The 19057-nt window shown below is 39.7% G+C and overlaps 1 pseudogene; it reads left to right on the top strand.

The window, feature by feature from the left end:
* Positions 1-15254: 15254 nt before the first annotated feature.
* LOC125554194 (BURP domain-containing protein 4-like) lies at positions 15255-15878 on the top strand (annotated as a pseudogene).
* Positions 15879-19057: the final 3179 nt, after the last annotated feature.

The following is a 19057-nucleotide window of genomic DNA, read 5'->3' as shown; positions in this document are numbered from 1 at the left end:
GGCTGGAAAGGCTGAGGAAGAGGTAGGCATGGGGGAGAAAGATGGGTATGTGCCACTTTATAAAGGCGATGAATATCGAACGCCTACTCACAGGCCTTAAAGCTCTCCTATTCCCAAGGGATCGTGCAAACGACACGGTTGGATTACCCACGCCCATATTGATAAGAATCCCGTGATAAGCGGGAACGATCTCTGCTTTGACAAGATGTGCCAATAAAGACCACGCCTCATAACGTGGAGCGAGAGGCTGAAAAGACGGTTCAAAATAATAACCAGGCAAGGGACGTAACGTCTCGCCACCAAAGTCATTAGTAGATGGGACTTGTTATATATTATACCCTGTTGTGGTTGTATGTGGTGTCTGTTCGCAGAGCCGGACATGTTTTCTATGTTCGAGGACTACTTTGAAGTGTTCGGAGGAGGAACCCGCCTTGCAATGCCGAAGACAATCTGCGCGCCGGACACATTGTCATTGAAGCCAGGTTCAGGGGCTACTAAGGGAGTCCTGGATTAAGGGGTCCTCGGGCATCCGGGCTATGTGACATGGGCCAGACTAATGGGCCGTGAAGATACAAGACAGAAGACTCCCCCCCCCCCCCCCCCGTGTTCGGATATGACGATTCCTTTCTCTGTAAACCGACTCTGTACAACCCTAGGTCCCTCCGATGTCTATATAAACCGAAGGGTTTAGTCCGTAGAGGCAAGGATAATCGTAATCATACAGGCTAGACATCTAGGGTTTAGCCATTACGATCTTGAGGTAGATCAACTCTTGTAAACATCATATTCATACAAGATAATCAAGCAAGAAGTAGGGTATTACCTCCATCAAGAGGGCCCGAACTTGGGTAAACATCGTGTCCCTGTCTCTTGTTACCTTAGATCCTCAAACACACAGTTCGGGACCCCCTACCCGAGATCTCCCAGTTTTGACATCGACAACGGGCCCCTCAAACGGCCCTCAAACACCCGGGCTGACCGACACCCCCATATCTAGCCCAAATATGGGGCGGATACGGGGGCGCCCGGGCGTGCCCGGGTACACCCGCCATGTTGGACCTGACAGTCCGACCTCACCCCCAGTTGCATGAAATCCACCCCGAAGACCAGCTGGATCCATTTGCTATCTCCTCTCTTCTTCCTCCTCAGCGCCATCTGTCTCGCGCTCCGCCACCGTGCCCGCTCCGCAGCTGTTCCCAGGATCTCTGCCGCCAGCTCCGGAAGGGCCCACCCATCCTCGCCGCGGGGGACGTCGTCACCGGCCCGAACACCGTGGTGATAGTTCTGGCAACTCTCTGACTCCGCCTAGCGCTTGATGTGTTCGACACATTGTCCAACCACATTTTATGTTATTTTGTTAGGTAAATGATGGATTCCGATGTTTCATTGGACGAGGAGTATGGACCGACGGAGCTTGACAAAATGATTCAACATGAGTTCTTTGATTCGTCGGATTCGGGCGAAGCAGTGGGCATGATCATGCTCATGAGCATGCAAGAGGAAATGGACTGGCAAATGGAGCACATTCTCAACTTCAAGGGCTCAATCAAAGGGAGAAGAGTGATCAACCGGGACAGGGTGTCTAGAGCAAAGCTATTGCACAATGACAACTTTGCTCCCAAGCCTACTTTCACGGATGATCCATGGTTCCATCGCCGTTTTCGCATGCGGAAACCATTATTTTTGCGCATTGTGGAGGGAGTGGAGGCACACGACGACTACTTCAAGCTCAGAAGGGATTGCTGCGACCAACTCTATTTCTCGGCCAAGCAGAAGTGCCCGACTGCTCTAAGCATGCTTGCACTTGGTACTGCTGCAGACGCCGTTGGTGAGATGGTCAGGATGGGGGAGAGCACGTGCCTGAAGACTACTGATCAGTAATGACTGTTGGCTGATCACATTATGCTACCTCTTGAGCATGCATTGGTTTTCCCTTGAAGAGGAAAGGGTGATGCAGCAAAGTAGCATAAGTATTTCCCTCAGTTTTTGAGAACCAAGGTATCAATCCAGTAGGAGACTACATGCAAGTCACCTAGTACCTGCACAAACAAACAAGAACCTCGCAACCAACGCGATAAAGGGGTTGTTAATCCCTTCACGGTCACTTACGAAAGTGAGATATGATAGAGATAATAAGATAAATATTTTTGGTATTTTTGTTGTATAGATTAAAAAGTAAAGATTGCAAAATAAATAGTAAACTAGAATTGTAGATCGGAAACTTATATGATGTAAAGTAGACACGGGAACCATAGGTTTCACTAGTGGATTATCTCAAGATAGCAAATATTACGGTGGGTTAACAAATTACTGCCGAGCAATTGTTAGAAAAGCGCAAAGTTACGATGATATCTAGGCATGATAATGAACATAGGCATCACGTCCGTGTCAAGTAGACCGAAACGATTTTGCATCTACTACTATTACTCCATACATCGACCGCTATCCAGCATGCATCTAGAGTATTAAGTTCAAAAGAACAGAGTAACGCATTAGGCAAGATGAAATGATGTAGAGGGATAAAATCAAGCAATATGATATAAACCCCATCTTTTTATCCTCGATGGCAACAATACTATACGTGCCTTGCTGCCCCTGTTGTCACTGGGAAAGGACACCGCAAGATTGAACCCAAAGCTAAGCACTTCTCCCATTGTAAGAAAGATCAATCTAGTAGGCCAAACCAAACTGATAATTCGAAGAGACTTGCAAATATATCAAATCATGCATATAAGAATTCAGAGAAGAATCAAATATTGTTCATAGATAATCTTAATCATAAACCCACAATTCATTGGATCTCGGCAAACACACCGCTAAAAGAATTACATTGAATAGATCTCCAAGAACATTGAGGAGAACTTTATATTGAGATCCAAAGAGAGAGAAGAAGCCATCTAACTAATAACTATGGACCCAAAGGTCTGTGGTAAACTACTCACACATCATCGGAGAGGCTATGGTGTTGATGTAGAAGCCCTCCATGATCGAATCCCCCTCCAGCAGATCGCCGAAAAAGGTCCCCAGATGGGATCTCACGGGTACAGAAGGTTGCGGTGGTGGAAAAGTGGTTTTGTGGCTCTCCTGGATGTTTTCAGGGTATAAGAGTATATATATAGGCGAAAGAAGTAGGTCGGTGGAGCTGTGAGGGGCCCACGAGGGTGGGGGCGCGCCTGGCCCCCCTGGGCGTGCCGCCCTACCTCGTGGCCGCTTCGCTGCTTCCTTGACGTCCACTCCAAGTCTCCTGGATTGCGTTTGTTCCAAAAAAGATCCTCGCGAAGGTTTCATTCCGTTTGGATTCCGTTTGATATTCCTTTTCTGCGAAACACTGAAATAGGCAAAAAAACAACAATTTGCACTGGGCCTTCGGTTAATAGGTTAGTCCCAAAAATAATATAAAAGTGCATAATAAATCCCATAAACATCCAAAACAGATAATATAATAGCATGGAACAATCAAAAATTATAGATACGTTGGAGACGTATCAAGCATCCCCAAGCTTAATTCTTGCTCGTCCTCGAGTAGGTAAATGATAAAAATAGAATTTTTGATGTGGAATGCTACCTAACATAATGGTCAATGTATTCTCTTTATTGCGGCATGAATGTTTAGATCCAAAAGATTCTAGATAGAAGTTTAATATTAACATAAAAATAATAATACTCCAAGCAATGCTAACCAAGCAATCATGTCTTATCAAAATAAAATAGCCAAAGAAAGCTTATCCCTACAAAATCATATAGTTTGGTCATGCTTCATTTTCGTCACACAAAATGCTCCCATCATGCACAACCCCAATGACAAGCCAAGCAATTGTTTCATACTTTAGTATTTTCAAACTCTTTCAACTTTCACGCAATATATGAGCGTGAGCCATGTATATAGCACTATGGGTGGAGTAGAATATGATGATGGAGGTTGTGTGAGAAGATAAAAAGGGAGGAAGTCTCACATTGACGCGGCTAATCAACGGGCTATGGAGATGCCCATCAATTGATGTCAATGCAAGGAGTAGGGATTGCCATGCAACAGATGCACTAGAGCTATAAATATATGAAAGCTCAACAAAAGAAACTAAGTGGGTGTGCATCCAACTTGCTTGCTCACGAAGACCTAGGGCACTTTGAGGAAGCCCATTGTTGGAATATACAAGCCAAGTTCTATAATGAAAAAAAATCCCACTAGTATATGAAAGTGACAACATAAGAGACTCTCTATCATGAAGATCATGGTGCTACTTTGAAGCACGTGTGTGGAAAAAGGATAGTAACATTGCCCCTTCTCTCTTTTTCTCTCATTTTTTGGGGCTCTTTTTTTATGGCCTTTCTGTTTTTTCGAAGAAATTTACTCACATGGGACAATGCTCTAATAATGAAAATCATCACACTTTTATTTACTTACAACTCAATAATTACAACTCGATACTTAGAACAAAATATGACTCTATGTGAATGCCTCCGGCGGTGTACCGGGATATGCAATGAATCAAGAGTGACATGTATGAAAAAATTATGAAGGTGGCTTTGCCACAAATACGATGTCAACTACATGATCATGCAAAGCAATATGACAATGATGGAGCATGTCATAATAAACGGAACGGTGGAAAGTTGCATGGCAATATATCACGAAATGGCTATGGAAATGCCATAATAGGTAGGTATGGTGGTTGTTTTGATGAAGATATAAGGAGGCTTATGTGTGATAGAGCGTATCATATCACGGGGTTTGGATGCACCGGCGAAGTTTGCACCAACTCTTCAGGTGAGAAAGGGCAATGCATGGTACCGAAGAGGCTAGCAATGATGGAAGGGTGAGAGTGCGTATAATCCATGGACTCAACATTAGTCATAAAGAACTCACATACTTATTGCAAAAATCTACAAGTCATCAAAACCAAGCACTACGTGCATGCTCCTAGGGGGATAGATTGGTAGGAAAAGACCATCGCTTGTCCCCGACCGCCACTCATAAGGAAAGCAATCAAAGAACCCCCCATGCTTCAAATTTGTCACACAACTTTTACCATATGTGCATGCTATGGGACTTGCCAACTTCAACACAAGTATTTCTCAATTCCATAATTACTCAACTAGCACAACTCTAATATTACCACATTTATATCTCAAAACAACTATCAAGAATCAAACTTCTCATAACATTTAATGCACTCTATATGAAGGTTTTTATTATACCCATCCTGGGTGTCTATCATATTAGGACTAATTTCATAACCAAAGCAAATTACCATGTTGTTCTAAAAGACTCTCAAAATAATATAAGTGAAGCATGAGAGATCAATAATTTCTATAAAATAAAACCACCACCGTGCTCTAAAAAGATACAAGTGAAGCACTAGAGCAAAATTATCTAGCTCAAAAGATATAAGTGAAGCACATAGAGTATTGTAATAAATTCCGAATCATGTATGTCTCTCGAAAAGGTGTGTACAACAAGGATGATTTTGGTAAACTAAAAGGCAAAGACTCAAGTCATAGAAGACGCTCCAAGCAAAACACATATCATGTGGTGAATAAAAATATAGCCTCAAGTAAAGTTACCGATAGATGAAGACGAAAGAGGGGATGCCTTCCGGGGCATCCCCAAGCTTAGGCTTTTGGTTGTCCTCGAATTTTACCTTGGGGTGCCTTGGGCATCCCCAAGATTAGGCTCTTGCCACTCCTTATTCCAAAATCCATCAAATCTTTACCCAAAAACTTGAAAACTTCACAACACAGAACTCAACAGAAAATCTCATGAGCTCCGTTAGTATAAGAAAACAAATCACCACCTTAAGGTACTATAATAAACTCATTCTTTATTTATATTGGTGTTAAACCTACTGTATTCCAACTTCTCTATGGTTCATGCCCCCCGATACTAGCCATAGATTCATCAAAATAAGCAAACAACACACGTAAAACAGAATCTATCAAAAAAGGAACAGTCTGTAGTAATCTGTAGGTTCCGAGTACTTCTGTAACTCCAAAAATCCTTAGAAATTAGGACATCCTAAATAATTTGTATATTTATCTACTGCAGTTGGAATCAGTATTTTATCGCCCTCTGGTTAAAAATGAAAATTATTCTCGTGAGCGCATACTTTCTGTTTTTTCAGCAAGATCAAATAACAATCACCCAAGAAGGTCCTAAAGGCTTTACTTGTCACAAACACTAATTAAAACATAAAAAAATACAATCATAACAGAGGATAGATGATTTATTTATTAATAAACAGGAACAAAAGGCAAGAAACAAAAATAAAATTGGGTTGCCTCCCAACAAGCGCTATCGTTTAACGCCCCTAGCTAGGCATAAAAACAAGAATAGATCTAGGTATTGTCATCTTTGGTATGCAATCCATATGTGGCTCTCATAATAGATTCATAAGGTAATTTAATTTTCTTTCTAGGAAAGTGTTGCATGCCTTTCCTTAACGGAAATTGGAATCTAATATTTCCTTCTTTCATGTCAATAATTGCACCAATCGTTCTAAGGAAAGGTCTACCAAGAATAATAGGACATGTAGGATTGCAATCTATATCAAGAACAATGAAATCTATGGGAAAATAATTCCTATTTTCAACAATAAGAACATCATTAATCCTTCCCATAGGTTTCTTAATGGTGGAATCTGCAAGATGCAAATTTAAAGAACAATCATCAAATTCACGGAAACCAAACACATCACACAAAGTTTTTGGAATCGTGGAAACACTAGCACCCAAATCACATAAAGCATAGCATTCATGATCTTTAATCTTAATTTTAATAGTAGGTTCCCACTCATCATAAAGTTTTCTAGGAATAGAAACTTCTAGTTCAAGTTTTTCTTTATGGGATTGCATTAAAGCATCAACGATATGTTTAGTAAAAAGCTTTGTTTTGATCATAACCATGAGGAGAATTTAGCAAGGATTGCAACAAGGAAATAAAATCTATCAAAGAGCAATTATCATAATTAAATTCCTTGAAATCCAAAATAGTGGGTTCATTGCTATGTAAAGTTTTGACCTCTTCAATCCCACTTTTACCAATTTTTGCATCAAGATCTAAAAACTCCGAATCATTGGGACGCCTTCTAACTAAAGTTGACTCATATCCAGTCCCATATTTATTAAGATTCCTATATGATTTAATAGGAGACACACTAATCACTTTTAGATCTTCATCATAATTATCATGAAAACTAGAAGAACACGCCTTCACAAAGCAATCTTTTTTAGCATGCATCCTAGCGGTTCTTTCTTTGCACTCATCAATGGAAATTCTCATGGCTTTGAGAGACTCATTGATATCATGCTTAGGTGGAATAGATCTAACTTTCAAAGAATCAACATCAAGAGAAATTCTATCCACGTTCCTAGCCAACTCATCAATCTTAAGCAATTTTTCTTCAAGCAAAGCATTGAAATTCTTTTGCGAATTCATAAATTCTTTAACACTAGTCTCAAAATCAGAGGGCATCTTATTAAAATTTCCATAAGAGTTGTTGTAGGAATTACCATAATTATTAGAGGAATTGCTAGGAAATGGCCTAGAATTAAAATTTCCTCTATACGCGTTGTTACCAAAATTGTTCCTACCAACAAAATTCACATCCATAGATTCATTATTATTCTCAATAAAAGTGGACAAAGGCATATCATTAGGATCAGAAGAAACACTCTTATTAGCAAACAATTTCATAAGTTCATCCATCTTTCCACTCAAAACATTAATCTCTTCAATCGCATGAACTTTTTTGTTAGTAGAACTTTCAGGGTGCCATTGAGAATAATTAACCATAATATTATATAGGAGTTTAGTTGCTTCTCCTAAAGTGATTTCCATGAAAGTGCTCCCACGGCCGAATCTAAAAGATTTCTAGAAGCAAAATTCAATCCAGCATAAAAATTTCTGTATAATCATCCATAAATTCAAACCATGTGTAGGGCAATTACGTATCATTAATTTCATCCTCTCCCAAGCTTATGCAACGTGCTCATGATCAAGTTTCTTAAAGTTCATAATTTCGTTTCTAAGAGAGATGATCTTAGCGGGAGGAAAATACTTAGAGATAAAAGCATCTTTCCACTTATTCCATGAATCAATACTATTTTTAGGCAAAGAAGAGAACCAAGTTTTAGCACGATCTCTAAGCGAAAACGCTTCAATTTAACAATATCATTATCCACGTCTTTCTTCTTTTGCACATCACATAAATCAACAAAGCTCTTTAGATGGGTAGCGGCATCTTCACTAGGAAGGCCAGCAAATTGATCTTTCATGACAAGATTCAGCAAAGCAGTATTAATTTCACAAGATTCAGCATCGGTAAGAGGAGCAATCGGAGTGCTAATAAAATCATTATTGTTGGTATTGGAAAAGTCACATAATTCAGTATTATCTTGAGCCATCGTGACAAACAATCAATCCAACAAACAATCACACAAGAGGCAAGCGAAAGAAGGTGAACAGAAAAAGGTCAAACGGAAAAGAGGCGAATAAAATGGCAAGGGTGAAGTGGGGGAGAGGAAAACATGATGTGAATGGCAAATAATGTAATGCGAGGGATAAGAGTTTGTGATGGGTACTCAGTATGTCTTGACTTCGCGTCGATCTCCCTAGCAACGACGCTAGAAATCCTTCTTGCTACCTCTTGAGCATGCCTTGGTTTTCCCTTGAAGATGAAAGGGTGATACAGCAAAGTAGGGTAAGTATTTCCCTCAGTTTTTGAGAACCAAGGTATCAATCCAGTAGGAAACTACACGTAAGTCACCTAGTACCTGCACAAACAAACAAGAACCTCGCAACCAACACGATAAAGGGGTTGTCAATCCCTTCACGGTTACTTACGAAAGTGAGATCTGACAGAGATAATAAGATAAATATTTTTGGTATTTTTGTTGTATAGATTGAAAAGTAAAGATTGCAAAATAAATAGTAGACTAGAATTGTAGATTGGAAACTTATATGATGTAAAGTAGACCCGGGAACCATAGGTTTCACTAGTGGATTCTCTCAAGATAGCAAATATTACAGTCGGTGAACAAATTACTGCCGAGCAATTGATAGAAAAGTGCATAGTTATGATGATATCTAGGCATGATCATGAACATAGGCATGATGGATAAACTCAAGCAATATGATGTAAACCCCATCTTTTTATCCTCGATGGCAACAATACAATGCGTGCCTTGCTGCCCCTGCTGTCACTGGGAAAGGACACCGCAAGATATAACCCAAAGCTAAGCACTTCTCCCAGAAAGATCAATCTAGTAGGCCAAATCAAACTGATAATTCGAAGAGACTTGCAAAGATATCAAATCATGCATATAAAAATCCAGAGAAGAATCAAATATTGGGCATAGATAATCTTAATCATAAACCCACAATTCATCGGATCTTGGCAAACACACCACTAAAAGAATTACATCGAATCGATCTCCAAAAACATCGAGGAGAACTTTGTATTGAGATCCAAAGAGAGAGAAGAAGCCATCTAGCTAATAACTATGGACCCGAAGGTCTGTGGTAAACTACTCACACATCATCGGAGAGGCTATGGTGTTGATGTAGAAGCCCTCCGTGATCGTATCCCCCTTTGGCAGATCGCCGAAAAAGGTCCCCTGATGGGATCTCACGGGTACAGAAGGTTGTGGCGGTGGAAAAGTGGTTTCGTGGCTCTCCTGGATGCTTTCAGGGTATAAGAGTATATACAGGCGAAAGAAGTAGGTCGGTGGAGCTGCGAGGGGCCCACGAGGGTGGGGGGCGCGCCTGCCCCCTAGGCACGCCACCCTACCTCGTGGTCGCCTCGCTGCTTCCTTGACGTCCACTCCAAGTCTCCTGGATTGTGTTTGTTCCAAAAAAAGATCATCGCGAAGGTTTCATTCCGTTTGGATTCCATTTGATATTCTTTTTTTGTGAAACACTGAAATAGGCAAAAAAACAACAATTTGCACTGGGCTTTCGGTTAATAGGTTAGTCCCCAAAATAATATAAAAGTGCATAATAAAGTCCATAAACATCCAAAACAGATAATATAATAGCATGGAAAAATCAAAAATTATAGATAGGTTGGAGACGTATCACATTATATGTTGAATTACAAAGGAATCAAAATTATTGACCAGCTCTACTATTTCTGAAAACATAGGTGCCACTACTGAATGAGAGTTGTGGCAAGTGTTCCAAAGGTTCACCACCTCCAGGGGATCTTGTCTCAGTGACCACTTTGTTGAAACCCCGAAGCACTGCAAAAATAATTCCTTCTCGAACTGAAGCTGCTTCGGCAATCAAAGGATCAGTAATACTCATTAAAGGTTTGCACCAGGCTCCCTTAAAGGCGGTAGGGGTTCTTGCGACTCCCCCCGGCCCCCATCTCTGTCAATTGCTGCATCAGTATTTATTTTACAGAACCAGTATCAGGTGGGTGCCACCCATGACCCGAATCTACTTGACGTAGATTACTGTATACATAGGTATGACACGACCATTGGGGTGGGGGGCTCGTCCCCCTTAGCCCCGCCCCTGAGTGGTGCTATTTTACAAGACTCGAAGGGGGGTTTTGTTGTCGCGGCCACGGAATATAAACCCAATGTAATAGACGGTCCGACGATGGAGGTGTTTGCGCTATTGTTGGGACAACGACTTGTTGATGAGATGGACATTTTTTCTTTGTCCATTCAGAGTGATTCTATGAAGATTGTTTAAGCTATCCAGAATCCAGACGACTATCGGGTGTCAGGTGCGGTAATTAATGACATTTGTCGAAGGTTAGTGAGTTCTTTCGACAAGGCGACGGTAAATCGTTGTGTACATGATGTAAACGAGTGTGCACATATACTATTGCCTGTTTTAGTTTCTTGGGTCAGGAGTCAAGGGTGTGGCATGAAAAACCTCCCGATTTCTTGATTTTTCTCATTGTAAAGGATATGATTATTAATTAAATAAAGTCATGGAAGTACAAAAAAAGGGTAATATCATCCGGAGTCATAGAACTTGGGGTGTATGTTCAATTTGGTGCTAGAACTTTAAAACTACGGTTTTGTGATCACTTAACTTGACTCAGGCGCGTAGATACGGTCATAGTACGTGTATCTGAGTGTATCCATGTGTATGGACCCACCTGTAGGTGAGCGATGGAGCTGGGCATGACATATTTTTTACAAAAAGCACCCTCATATGTTTTATTTACGAAAAAGCCAATTACTGCAACACATTTATACCAAAATTAACAAAAAAAAACCCAGGATACCCTAGGACTCGAAGAAACGACCATCTCTTTTAACACAAAACGCTTTATCCTTTTCACCACCAGTTCAGTATGTCTAATCTCCATAACGAACTCCTATGTACTCAAAAGTGACGCATGTGGAGCTTCAATGTACTGCGTATATTTCTGCCCATTTTGAACGCGCTACTTTTTTAAGATATTTGTAAAACATGTGTGTTATATAAAAGTAGTTGTTACATATTTTTCACATGTATTTATATAAATTGTTTTACCCCTAAAAACATTTTTTGGCAAATAATTTTTAAGATAAAAATATTTACTAAATATTTTATAAACCTGAGTATTATATAAAGCTGTGTGTTATATAAATTTGTGTACTACATATTTTGTTTTCATAATTATTATTCGAAAAATATTATTTAAATTATACAAACATTTCAATAAGTATACACGCATTTGCGTAGTTTGATTTTTGCATGATTAAAAATATTCATAATTTTAAATTTAAACTATTAATATGGACATTCAATCATGGATAATATTTAATTTATATTGTTTTTGAATATAAGTCATGAGTAAAAATTATACACAGGTGAATATTCATAAATATTTAGCAAATGGTTGTATTCATCATTCTGCGTAGTTTAAATATAAGCCACAAATTTATATTTCTTGGATCCATTAAACATATTTATCTACTAAACATTTTCAATGTCTATATCAATTAAATATATTTTATATAATACATAGGTTTATATTTAAATGTTTTATTTACTAATCATGGTTTGTATGTATAGTATTTTAACACGTAAATATTTGAACTTAATTTTATTACTTATGGTTTACAAATATCTTAAGTGTATTTATTACTTGCATTTTAACGAATATTTCATATATAATGCACAAGTTTATATTTATTAATCATCATCTGTATGTATAATATATTTAACACATAAATAATTGAACATAACTTTATTACTATTTTTAAACAATATCTTAAAAAAATAGCGTGTGCAAATGGACCGCAGTATATGCTGCCCATTTAAGCTCCGCATGTGTTGTCTTCCAATAAAAAATAGTATTTCTCAAAAAAAATGTTTGGTTGGGCCAACCCCACGACCAAACATGTATCCTAAATTTGGTGGTTTTTAATGAATAAAGCTTGGTTCTACCCCTAAAAAACAAAAAAAGTTTGTACCCCTAAAAAAAATTTGTTAACTTCCTCAGAAATAATATATAAGTTAGTTATCTGTGTTATATAGACTAACCTGGAGGTTGTATTGGCTGGAGTGTACCGTGTTAAACCTGTTGTTTGCAGGTGAGTCCCAGCGACCCTATTTTCTATTGTCAATTGTCGCATATAATGGTAGTACTGTTGTCGGGTTTTTCAGTAAATAAAAAATGTGAAGGAATTTTGTGCAAATATGTGTCGTGGTGGTTGACTTTCTCTGCAACTAAAAAAAATCTGAATGTGTTTTTGTAAAACTATCTCGTGTCTGCTGCTACTACTCACTGATAAGTGGTGCCATACAGATGGATATGCGACATACGTGTACTGTGACTGTATATGCATGCTGAGTCAAGTTAGGTGACCACAAAACTGTATTTTCAAAGTTTTAGCATCAAACTAAACATGTGATGTAAGTTTTGTGACTCCGGGTGATATTACCTAAAAAAATCCACTCAATTGTTTCACATCGTTCAGTGCCATTCCGTCCAGACTATCCAAGAGATTAATTTCTAAAAGTAAAAACCCACTTATTATGGCAGTTAATTAAAGCCAGTGATTTTGGGGAGAGATATCATGACAGTTTTTTAATGGTACTTTTGCAGTTAATCAGTACTAAGGAATAGGAGTAAAATGTTTCCTCATGAATTATCTTTGGTCAGATACTATGGCACCAGGAGGAGTACAAAGTTCCCTTAGGAACTAAGATAGGCACTCCCTCCGTTCCTAAATATTTGTCTTTCTAGAGATTTCAACAAGTGACTACATACAAAGCAAAATGAGTGAATCTACACTCTAAAATATGTCTATATACATCCGTATGTATTAGTCCATTTGAAATCTGTAGAAAGATAAATATTTAAGAATGGAGGGAGTAATATTTAATTTCTTTCCATATATAGTTTCAAACTATATATGGAATGCGGTAAATGCTAGTAAAAATGGGTGTTTTTTACCTACCACAACTAAAGAATGGCCGAGCTGTATAAATAGGCAACTAGACCCTTCCGCCCTCCTCACCCAACGAAATTCAATTCATAATGATCTAGAAATGGCGATCAAGCTTATAGCAGTAGTGTTTTTTTCTCTCGTCCCGGCCTTTGCTGAGTCCAGCGACAGGGGTGAACCTCCATCTTCTCGTAAGTACTATTGCTAGCATTACCAAGTTGAGGGTGTGTCAAGTCTGAATCACCTCATATAGTTTGTTATTTCCTGCAGAAGAAAATGCTTTTGGTGCGAGCGCTTATGCGGCTCACTGGGATCCAGATCATGCACATTCTAGTAAATACTTGTGCTACCTTCCCAAGTTGACAAATTTGTTAATTGTGAGTCAACGCCTAACTCTTATTTACTGTAGAAGAAAACGGTTTTGGTGAAAGTGCTTATGCGGTGCATTGGGATCCTCCTCGTAAGTACTTGTGCTACCTTACCAACTAAAGAAATTTGTTAATTGTGAATTAACTCATAGGTTGTTATTTCCTCTAGAAAAAGACAATTTTGGTGAAAGTGCGTATGCGGTACATTGGGACTCCCCTTCAAGTAAGTACTTGTGCTACCTTGCCATGTTGAGAAAATATACTCATAGTTTGTTATTTCCTACAGAAGAAAAAGGTTTTGGGGCAAGTGCTTATAAGGTGGATTGGAACCCACCTTCGAGTAAGTACTTATGCTACCTTACCAAGTCAAGAATGTGTTAGTCTCGATGAACTCATGGTTTGTTATTTCCTGCAGAAGAAAAATGTTTTGGGGCAAGTGCTTATAAGGTGGATTGGAACCCACCTTCGAGTAAGTACTTGTGCTACCTTACCAAGTAGAGAATGTGTTAGTCCCGAATGAACTCATGGTTTGTTATTTCTTGCAGAAGAAGAAGGTTTTGGGGCAAGTGCTTATAAGGTGGACTGGAACCCACCTTCGAGTAAGTACTTGTGCTACCTCACAAGTCGAGTATGTGTTAATCCTGAATGAACTCATGGTTTGTTATTTCCTGTAGAAGAAAAAGGTTTTGGGGCAAGTGCTTATAAGGTGGATTGGAAACCAGAAGATACACATTCCAGTAAGTACTTGTGCTACCTCACAAAGTCGAGAATGTGTTAATCCGGAATAAAATCATAGTTTGTTATTTCCTACAGAAGAAAAAGGTTTCAGCGAAAGTGCTTACAAGGTGACTTGGAGCCCAGAAGTTGCACATTCTGGTAAGTATTTGTGCTATCTTACCAAGTTAGTCCTGAAAACTCATGGTTTGTTATTTCTTGCAAAATAAAAAGGTTTTGAGGCAAGCGCTTATAAGGTATCTTGGAGTCCAGATGGTGCACCTTCTGGTAAGTACCTGTGATATCTTAGCAAGTGGAGAATGTGTTAATTCTTAATCAACTCACATATTATTCCCCTCAAAAGAGAAAGGATTTGGTGCAAGTGCTTATGCGGTACATTGGGATCCAGATCATCCACCTTCTGGTAAGTACTTGTGCTACGTTTCTTATCAAGTGGAAGAATATGTTCGTTCTGAAGTAACTCATACTTTGTTATTTTTTGTAGAAAAAACCGGTTTTGATGCAAGTGCTTATGCGGGACATCGGGATCCAGATCATGCACACTCTCGTAAGTACTTGTGCTACCATATCAAGTTGAGATTATTTTTAATATGATGTGTTAGTTTGTTAATACTCATGAAATAGATATGCATTTAATCTCCAAAATTAACATTACTATGTCAGTATTTCAGCTAAACTGTTGGTTTAATTAATAACAATGCGGCTTCCTACATTGAAGCACCAACAAAACACAAGCATATAAAAGTTCAAACCGGCATGTTATTCCTGGAGAAGAATTTGCACATCGGCACTACACTTCCTAAAGGAACCATGTTTGCATGAGATGGTGCACCAAAGTTTGTTCATTTTGCCTCTACTCCATTGGAGTCAAAGTACTTGACAACCATCCTTTCGCATTTCATGATACCTCATGGCTCGACCAAGGCAAAGCAGGTAGCTGACACCCTTCGTTCATGCGGCAAACCGGTTGACAAGGAGGAGCCTCACATGTGCTTCGCATCTCGTGAAGCAATGTCAAGGTTCGCCACCAGAGAATTAGGGGTCAGTGGTGCACGAGCAGCCATTACAAGGATTCATGGGAATGAGACCCCCAACTCCATGTACGTTGTGGAACAGATCACCCAACTCAACAATAACATGATGCCATGCCATCCTATGGATTTTCCGTACGAGGTCTTTTATTGCCATCGGCCGAAAGAGGTGCAGTCTTTGAGGGTGCAACTCAAGGGTTTGAAAAATGGCATGCCGCGCGTGACGGCAATAGCCATGTGTCACATGAACACATCTAATTGGGACACCCAGTACTTTGAGCTATTAGACGGAAAGCGTGATGAACCTATTTGTCACTACATGCCTACCAATTACATCATGTTCTATTAGATATATTTAAAGTTCCTATTGAACTATGTAATCTAGTTATCCGATCAATAAAGTGTGCGGAGTGGCTGTATTTTTGTTAAAAAATGCTTAATAACCACCAGATTCTGGGAGTTTTTGGACTGCTACCGACCAAGATTTTCTTTTATTGCATCCCAAGTAACTCTAATTAATTACCAATGATGATGCACGTGCGCATTATTAGTTATGCTTCTCGTCTGCTCGGACGAGCCATTGTTGGCTTCCGCCACCCCGTCGATAGTCAAGGAGAGGTGGACCTATGTCATCTTGGTCGTCCCTAGTGAAGGAGAGATAGGTCCACGATGTCTCGGACGCTGCCATTGGAAGATATAACTTCAGGAGAAGAAGGGGTCACTGCTAGGTGATACACCGCCACTGATCCTCCTCTAACCGTATACCCCGTAGTGCGGCACTACCGGAGAAACGAGAGAGGGAGTGGCGCAATCGAGAGACGGGCTAGAACATGGTTAAGAGTGAGTGGATGGGATTATGTGTTGTTCCGCCGATTTAGAGGAACTGTTGCGTTCCAGATCTGAGGGTTACATTCCCTTTTACGGAATGGGTGCATTCACGTTCTCTTTCCCAACCAAACATAGGAACGCGTGCCTGGGGCAAAACTGTCCCCGTTACTTTTCATGTGATGTCACCATCTAACGGACCCTTAGATACTGTATGGGGAAACACGACTTGTCGTGCATTGCCCGTAGAAGTGATGGGCAAACCAACATGAATAATCAAGTTGAAGATCAATAAACTTTTAACAAGCACCGATTATACATATAAGGTGAGATATAAGCATGTAAATATTCTATTCACAATAAGCTAATCTTTTTTGTCATTGATTTGGCTCCATTGTTTTTTAACACAGTACAATCAAAGACGGTCACATACACGCACATATACTCACCCCTATAAACGCACACACGCACACCGACATAATATCTTGAGCTTGACGAAGTCATCACATGTGCCTCGTAGTTAATGAAAACGTGTCCTCCCGCTGAACAAACATCGCCGAAAATCCTGAAATATATGCAGGTAAATGCGTGCACCGGTGCCAAATTTAGAACTTACACTCTGATGGTCTAGTTTCACCACAAAGAACCTAACCATCAGAGTTAGGCTCAATTGTCATTTGGCTCCATTGTTAATTATTATGATACTAGACTATTTCTCCAATATCATATTTTTATTTAGTCACCATGACATGGAGCAAGGTAATTAAGATATCTAAGCCCGGGTTAATTATAATACACCAAAAGATTAGTGCATATACAGGAAGCTGAATATATATAGAGAGAATTTGAACTAGCTAAGAACCCGGCTAGGGTGAATTCCCAGTGTTACGGAGAGCTGCACCGGGGCGTTGACATGTGGATTTGGTTTTCTTGCCAGTTTGGATTTGATTTCCGACTGGATATTTTTGTTCTGCGATTTGTACGGTTTCTACAATGCCACCCTTTTGACCACACTGCTTAAGCAAGATATTCTCTGCCCTCTCGACCTTTTTGCATCAACCAACCTCACCACAAGTCTCGTTCCCGTCACCTCTCTCCTCTTGCCAACGCGATTTCTCTTGGCTTAACAACTCCTCTGCCCTCGCCTCTTTCGATTTTCTTTCGTTCTCGTGCTCCTCTCTTCTCTCAGCATCTAGCAGATGCGATACTAGCTGGAGGCAAATGCTCGGAGCAGCGACCCAAGATCTCTAGGGGATTCACCCATCTTGGGTAGGTTCCACCATAAGCTGAGATATAAGCATGTAAATATTCTATTCACAATAAGCTATTTTTTATAATTGATTTGGCTCTCATACATCTCCGTTATATCTATAATTTTTTATTGTTTCATGCCAATATTACACAACTTTCACATATTTTTGGCAACATTTTATATGATTTATTGGACTAACATATAGATCCATTGCCCAGTGTGAGTTTCTGTTTGTTGCATGTTTTTTGTTTCGCGGAATATCCATATCAAACGAAGTCCAAATGCAATAAAATTTTACGGAGAATTATTTTGGACTATATATGATTTTTGGGAGGTGGAATCAATGCAAAAGGAGGCCCACAACCCCCACAAGACACCAGGGCGCGCCCCAGGGCTCAGACGCGTGGTGGTGGATTGTGCTCTCCTCGTAAGGCGGTTGCTACTTGATACGTCTCCAACGTATCTATAATTTTTTATTGTTCCATGCTATTATATTATCTGTTTTGGATGTTTTATATACATTAATACGCTATTTTATATTATTTCTGGGACTAACATATTAACCTAGAGCCCAGTGCCAGTGCCAGTTCCTATTTTTTTTCCTTGTTTTAGAGTTTCACAGAAAAGGAATACCAAACGGAACAAAACTTTCGCGATGATTTTTCTTGGACCAGAAGACATCTAGAGGACTTGGAGTGCAAGTCAGAGAAGCCATGAGGCGACCACAAGGACGGAGGGCGCGCCCCCACCCTTGTGGGCCCCTCATGACTCCACTGACCTAGTTTCTTCGCCTATATATTCTTATATATCCCAAAACCAACAGAGAGAGTCACGAAAACACTTTTCCACTGCCACAACCTTCTGTACCCTTGAGATCCCATCTAGGAGCCTTTTCTGATGTCCTGCCGGAGGGGGATTCGATCACGGAGAGCTTCTACATCAATACCATTGCCCTTCTGATGAAGCGTGTGTAGTTTACCACTGACCTACGGGTCCATAGCTAGTAGTTTCTCCATCCGTCCGGAAATACTTGTCATCAAAATGGATAAAAGGAGATGTATCTAGACGTATTTTAGTGCTAGATACTTCCCTTTTTATCCATTTTGATGACAAGTATTCTAGGACGGAGGGAGTAGATGGCTTATTCTCTCTCTTTGATTCTCAATACCATGTTCTCCTCGATGTTCTTGGAGATCTATTCGATGTAATACTTTTTTGCGGTGTGTTTGCTGAGATCCGATGAATTGTGGATTTATGATCAGCTTATCTATGAATATTATTTGAATCTTCTCTGAATTCTTATATGCATGATTTGATATCATTGCAAGTCTGTTCGAACTATAGATTTGGTTTGGCCAACTAGATTGGTTTTTCTTGCAATAGGAGAAGTGCTTAGCTTTGGGTTCAATCTTGCGGTGCCCTTTCCCAGTGACAGTAGGGGCAGCAAGACA

This window comes from Triticum urartu, chromosome 4A (assembly GCF_056163025.1).
Source record: "Triticum urartu cultivar PI428250 chromosome 4A, HENAU_Tu73, whole genome shotgun sequence".
Taxonomy (NCBI): domain Eukaryota; kingdom Viridiplantae; phylum Streptophyta; class Magnoliopsida; order Poales; family Poaceae; genus Triticum; species Triticum urartu.
This window is presented reverse-complemented; position numbering and strand designations above follow the sequence as displayed.